Source organism: Bos grunniens, chromosome 15 (genome assembly GCF_055505025.1).
Source record: "Bos grunniens cultivar Pamir isolate PY7600 chromosome 15, Bosgru_T2T1.0, whole genome shotgun sequence".
NCBI classification, from domain to species: Eukaryota; Metazoa; Chordata; class Mammalia; order Artiodactyla; family Bovidae; genus Bos; species Bos grunniens.
This window is the reverse complement of record NC_141179.1, coordinates 6,866,393-6,873,932: the sequence shown is the minus strand read 5'-3', so window position 1 is coordinate 6,873,932 and position 7,540 is coordinate 6,866,393.

Here is a 7,540-nt window from a genome sequence, read left to right as displayed (position 1 = left end):
ATGCCTTTGTGATCATAGGCAATGTTATTCAACCATCTTTACCGTGTTTTGATGGCTTGCACATGATAGTAGACAGTGTGGATGTTTGCTGTGTAAGTTCTAGGCAAAACGATGGGTTGTTTAAGGGATTCACTGTAGAAGCAACACTGTTGCTAAGTCGCTTCAGTCGTGTCGGACTCTGTGCGATCCCATAGACGGCAGCCCACCAGGCTCCCCCGTCCCTGGGATTCTCCAGGCAAGAACACTGGAATGAGTTGCCATTTCCTTCTCCAGTGCATGAAAGTGAAAAGTGAAGTTGCTCAGTCATGTCCGACCCTCAGCGACCCCATGGACTGCAGCCTTCCAGGCTCCTCCGTCCATGGGATTTTCCAGGCAACACTAGTACCCTTGAAATAGTAGGTCAGGATTGCTCATTCTTTTTAAAACTATGCCAATCCCCACACTTCTAGTCAAGAAGAGATGAGCAAGGTCCAATTTCCCGAGTATGTACTATGTAAATAGAGTAATAGGTATTTTTTTTTTTCCACGTTGCACAATATACCTGCTCTTCATCAGAGTCTCACCTGGCCCTGTACAGTTTTTAACCTCATTTTCTGCCACTTTCTTCTTGCTCACTATAGCTCAGCTACTTTGGTTTTCTTCAGTTTCTAAACATGGCAGGCTCTTTTGCTTCAGGGTCTTTGACTGGACTGTTTTTTCATTTGCTCTTTCCCTGAAAAATTTTTACTCGTTCTTCAAGTCTTAGCTTAGATGTTACTTCTTCAGAGAGGCCTTCTCTTACTCCTTAGAGCTAAATTATATCCCTTAAACTGTCTCACGACTAAGTGACTGAACTGAACTGAAACTGTCTTTCCAAAGGCCTCTTTTTTTTTTTTTTTTAATGAAATTGATCACAATTGCAAAGAGTTGACTCATTGAAAAAGACTCTGATGCTGGGAGGGATTGGGGGCAAGAGGAGAAGGGGACGACAGGATGAGATGGCTGGATGGCATCACTGACTCCATGGACGTTTGAGTGAACTCTGGGAGTTGGTGATGGACAGGGAGGCCTGGCGTGCTGCGATTCATGGGGTCGCAGAGTCGGACACGACTGAGTGACTGATCTGAATCTGAATCTGAATCACAATTTGTATTTATACATTTTTTGTGTACTGTCATGTTTATTGTAAAAATTTCCATGAGAAAAGGAACCATGTGTTTTGTTTGCCGTACATGTCTAGCACCTAACTCAGAGCCTGACATAGAATAGGCCCTTACTGAATGAGTGAATGAATGACTTTCTATGAGCAAGGTTGGGATATGAGAGGGAATTTCTTCCTCCATAATTATCACTGTTGATAAAGTATTAAGGGATAATCATTGGTGTAGAATCATGGGCCAAATTCTGCACTCCTTTAGATATCAAAGGGAAGTTTTAGAGAGCGATCAACTCAGTTAAAAAAGATGTATGTAGGAGATGGGACTTGCAATTATTTTCTGAATGATGAAGCAAGGCAATTATTTTCTAGATGATTTCAAGTTTGGAAAGAGCATTTTAAAAAGGTACAAATATGGACATTAGAATCTTAATAATAATAATTGACATGTATTGAACTTGCATGTACTAAGTGTCTGTGCACATTATCTCATTAGAGAATCACTGTAACTTAAAAACAGTATATAACACAGGGACTGATAGTGCAAATTTGGGGTTCAAATTATAGCTGAGTAATCTTGGACAAATTAGTTAACACCTCTGTGCCTCTGAGTGCATCTGTGTGGAATGGGGATAATATGCTGCTGCTGCTAAGTCGCTTCAGTCGTGTCCGACTCTGTGCGACCCCATAGACGGCAGCCCACCAGGCTCCCCTGTCCCTGGGATTCTCCAGGCAAGAACACTGGAGTGGGTTGCCATTTCCTTCTCCAATGCATGAAAGTGAAAAGTGAAAGTGAAGTCGCTCAGTTGTGTCCGACTCTTAGTGACCCCATGGACTACAGCCCACCAAGCCCCTCCGTCCTTGGGATTTTCCAGGCAAGAGTACTGGAGTGGGGTGCCACTGCCTTCTCCAACTATAGCCCCTGCTGCTGCTAAGTCGCTTCAGTCATGTCCGACTCTGTGCGACCCCATAGATGGCAGCTCACGAGGCTCCCCCGTCCCTGGGATTCTCCAGGCAAGAACAGGGGATAATATACCTGTTGCTATATTACATCTCATGTCCCGTGATGAGATTAACATCTCATCTCCCATGAGATGTTTCTCATGGGATTGCAGTGAGGATTTAAAGAGCTGATCTGTAAGATGCCTGGAGTGCTCAACAAGTATTAAGTAGATACTGTTCTTGTTTTTTAAAGATGAAAGAAGTGGTTTAGAGAGGTTTAGTATATTACCCAAGGTCTCATAGCTGGTAAGTGAAAGAGTTGGAAGGAGAACTCATACTACCATCAATTGGAAGAGACCTTAGGAGTTCTTTTTTCTTTTTTTTTAATGAAGGATAATTGCTTTACAGAATTTTGTTGTTCTCTGTCAAACCTCAACATGAATCAGCCATAGGTATACATATATCCCCTCCCTTATGAGCCTCCCCTCCATCTCCCTCCCCATCCACCCCTTTAGGTTGATACAGAGCCCCTGTTTGAGTTTCCTGAGCAAATTCCCATTGGCTGTCTATCTTACATATGAATGTAAGTTTCCATGTTACTCTTTCCATACATCTCACCCTCTCCTCACCTTTCCCCATGTCCATAAGTCTATCCTCTATGTCTGTTTCTCCATTGCTGCCCTGTAAATAAATTCTTCAGTACCATTTTTCTAGATTCCATATATATGCATTCAGTTCAGTTCAGTTCAGTCGCTCAGTCGTGTCGGACTTTTTGTGACCCCATGAATCACAGCATGCCAGGCCTCCCTGTCCATCACCATCTCCCGCAGTTCACTCAAACTCACGTCCATAGAGTTGGTAATGCCATCCAGCCATCTCATCCTCTGTCGTCCCCTTTTCCTCCTGCCCCCAATCCCTCCCAGCGTCAGAGTCTTTTCCAATGAGTCAACTCTTCACATGAGGTGGCCAAAGTATTGGAGTTTCAGCTTTAGCATCATTCCTTCCAAAGAACACCCAGGACTGATCTCCTTGCAGTCCAAGGGACTCTCAGGAGTCTTCTCCAACACCACAGTTCAGAAGCATCAATTCTTCGGTGCTCAGCTTTCTTCACAGTCCAACTCTCACATCCATACATGACCACTGGAAAAACCATAGCCTTGACTAGATGGACCTTAGTTGGCAAAGTAATGTCTTTGCTTTTGAATATGCTATCTAGGTTGATCATAACTTTTCTTCCAAGGAATAAGCATCTTTTAATTTCATGGCTGCAGTCACCATCTGCAGTGATTTTGGAGCCCAAAAAAATAAAGTCTGACACTGTTTCCACTGTTTCCCCATCTATTTCCCATGAAGTGATGGGACCAGATGCCATGGTCTTCGTTTTCTGAATGTTGAGCTTTAAGCCAACTTTTTCACTCTCCTCTTTCACTTTCATCAAGAGGCTTTTGAGTTCCTCTTCACTTTCTGCCATAAGGATGGTGTCATCTGCATATCTGAGGTTATTGATATTTCTCCTGGCAATCTTGATTCCCACTTGTGCTTCTTCCAGCCCAGCGTTTCTCAAGATGTACTCTTCATATAAGTTCAATAAGCAGGGTGACAATAAACAGCCTTGACATACTCCTTTCCTATTTGGAACCAGGCTGTTGTCCCATGTCCAGTTCTAACTGTTGCTTCCTGACCTGCATATAGGTTTCTCAAGAGGCAGGTCAGGTGGTCTGATATTCCCATCTCTTTCAGAATTTTCCATAGTTTATTGTGATCCACACAGTCAAAGGCTTTGGTATAGTCAATAAAGCAGAAATAGATGTTTTTCTGGAACTCTCTTGCTTTTTCCATGATCCAGCAGATGTTGGCAATTTGATCTCTGGTTCCTCTGCCTTTTCTAAAACCAGCTTGAACATCAGGAAGTTCACAGTTCACATATTACTGAAGCCTGGCTTGTAGAATTTTGAGTATTACTTTACTAGTGTGTGAGATGAGTGCAATTGTGCAGTAGTTTGAGCATTCTTTGGCATTGCCTTTCTTTGGCATTGGAATGAAAACTGACCTTTTCCAGTCCTGTGACCGCTGCTGAGTTTTCCAAATTTGCTGGCATATTGAGTGCAGCACTTTCACAGCATCATTTTTCAGGATTTGAAATAGCTCAACTGGAATTCCATCACCTCCACTAGCTTTGTTTGTAGTGATGCTTCCTTGACTTCACATTCCAGGATGTCTGGCTCTAGGTGAGTGATCACACCATCATGATTATCTTGGTCTTGAAGATCTTTTTTGTACAGTTCTTCTGTGTATTCTTGCCACCTCTTCTTAATATCTTCTGCTTCTGTTAGGTCCATACCATTTCTGTCCTTATTGAGCCCATCTGTGCGTGAAATGTTCCCTTGGTATCTCTAATTTTCTTGAAGAGATCTCTAGTCTTTCCCATTCTGTTGTTTTCCTCTATTTTTTTGCATTGATTGCTAAGGAAGGCTTTCTTATCTCTTCTTGCTATTAGTATACAATAATTATCTTTCTTTTTCTGACTTACTTCACTCTGTATAATAGGCTCTAGGTTCATCCACCTCATTAGAATGGACTCAAATGTGTTCCTTTTTATGGCTGAGTAATAGTCCATTGTGTACATGTACCACAGCTTCTTTATCCATTCATCTGTTGATGGACATCTAGGTTGCTTCCATGTTCTAGCTATTGTAAATAGCGCTGCAAGGAAAAATGGGATACATGGGTCTTCCAATTTGGGTTTCCTCAGGGTATATGCCTAGGAGTGGGATTACTGGGTCATATGGTGGCTTTATTCCTAGTTTTTTAAGAAATCTCCATACCATCTTCCATAGTGGCTGTATCAGTTTACATTCCCACCAGCAATGCAAGAGGGTTCCCTTTTCTCTACACCCTCTCCAGCATTTATTGTTTGTAGACTTTTTGATGATGGCCGTTCTGACTGGTGTGAGGTGATATCTCATTGCAGTTTTGATTTGCATTTCTCTAATAATGAGCGATGTTGAGCATCTTTTCATGTGTTAGCCATCTGTGTGTTTTTTTTGGAGAAATGTTTGTTTAGGTCTTTTCCCCACTGTTTGATTGGGTTGATTGTTTTTCTGGTATTGAGTTGTATGAGCTGCTTATATATTTTGGAAATTAATCGTCAGTTGTTTCCTTTGCTTTTATTTTCTTCCATTCTGAGGGTTGTCTTTTCACTTTATAGTTTATAGTTTCCTTTGCTGTGCAAAAGTTTTTAAGTTTAATCAGGTCCCATTTGTTTACTTTTATTTTCATTACTCTAGGAGGTGGGTCATAGAGGATCTTGCTTTGATTTATGTCATCGACTGTTCTGCCTATGTTTTCCTCTAAGAGTTTTATAGTTTCTCTTATATTTAGGTCTTTAATCCATTTTGAGTTTATCTTTGTGTATGGTGTTAGGAAGTGCTCTAATTTCATTCTTTTACATGTACCTGTCCAGTTTTCCCAACACCATTTATTGAAGAGGCTGTCTTTGCCCCATTGTATATTCTTGCCTCCTTTGTCAAAAATAAGGTACCCATAGGTGAATGGGTTTATTTCTGGGCTTTCTATCTTGTTTCATTGGTCTATATTTCTGTTTTTGTGCCAGTTCTATACTGTCTTGATGACTGTAGTTTTGTAGTATAATCTGAAGTCAGAAAGTTTGATTCTTCCAGCTCCATTCTTCTTTCTCAAGACTGCTTTGGCTATTTGGGGTCTTTTGTGTTTCCATATGAAATGTGAAATTTTTTATTGCCATTGTTAATTTGATAGGGATTGCATTGAATCTGTAGATTGTGTTTGGTAGTATACTTATTTTAGCAATATTGATTCTTCCTACCCAGGAACATGGAATATCTCATCTGCTTATGTCATCTCTGATTTCTTTCATCAGTGTCTTATCATTTTCTTTGTATAGTTCTTCTGTCTCCTTAGGTAAGTTTAATCCTAGATATTTAATTGTTTTGTTGCAATGGTGAATGGGATTGATTCCTTAATTTCTCTTTCTGATTTTTCACTGTTAGTATATAGAAATGCAAGTGATTTCTGTGTATTGATTTTGTATCCTGTGACTTTGCTAAATTCACTGACTAGTAGTTTTCTGATAGTATCTTTAAGGTTTTCTATGTACAGTGATGCCGGGAGCCGGCGAGAGACATTCCGCTCGTGACAAAGGTCATGAGGAAGGAGGCTCGGCATACGCAAAGGCGGGGTCGAGCCTCGGGAGTCTCCCCGGATATTCTCGAGTATCTTCCCCCAAAAAACCAGAGTCTGCCTACTTTATTGCTTTGTGCTCTCACCTCTGACTTTACTGGGGGCTGTCCCCCACCACCATCTCGCTCTCTCTGTCAAAGAGTTAACTTACAGCTCCAATTAATAAAGTTCCTGGGCAATTAGGAGTGTTTAAATCCAAATCCCTCAGATGGCTCTCTAATTCGCCTGACATGTTTACCCGGACTCCTACAGCTATGCATATGATTGTTTACAGTCTCCCAGCCTCAAGAGGCACGGGAAGCTTAAGATATTCAAATAGCTTAGAGCCTCTCAGAGAGTTAGAAACTGTCAGAATAAAACTAGTAAAAGATTTCATTGATGAGCCAATGCTTGTTGCCAAGTTTTCACATCCCCTGAATTGTATCCTTGAATGTGTATTAATTAATATAGTTGGTATGTAGAAAAAATAAGTAGTGGCCTTGGTGTTAGTAACTTTAGACCCTTAAGGTAATAAATTCTTTCCTTTGTTGTAAACCCATTACACATCCACCCTATAGGAATGCAATTTTATCTTCGGAAGATGGCGCCAAACCTTAAAATAATTACTCTTAGAGAAAATAAGTCTTTGTTGATAAGTCCTTGTCAAGAGTCATAAAATGTTAATAGGCCTTCTGGCCAGAAGATGATGTAAATCACCTAAACCATTTGTATACGATAAATTTGCAGGAAAGAAACCCTGGTTTTTGATAAGAATCAAAGACTGCTGACTTTGCATCCCCTATTATCCTCTATGTGTAACTTAGGGTATAAAAGCCCCTGTTAAAAATAAAGCTATGGGCCTTGCTCACCAATGCTTGGTCTCCCCATGTCATTCTTCTCCTTAACTTCCAGCTGAGTCTCCATCTGGAGCGTGGATATCCTCTGCGACCACTTATTTGCCTGGGCTTCTAAGACCCACTCGAGAAGGTGTCTAAGGTGGGGCACCTTCCGCTATTCGAGAGGGCGCCTGCGGCCTCCATGGTCAGAGCTAACCTAGTGTCACGGGTTATATTGATTTTCCGCGTAAACCAAGCTACTCAGTCTCTTTTCTCCACTGAATTTTCCTACTGAGCTATCCTCATTCTATTACTCTTTATATCTCTAATTACCATTTGAATAGGTCGCCAACGCCATCTCCCCTTCGAATACCCTGGATCAGCCGGGGCTGGTCCCCGGCACAGTATCATGTCATCTGCAAACAGTGAG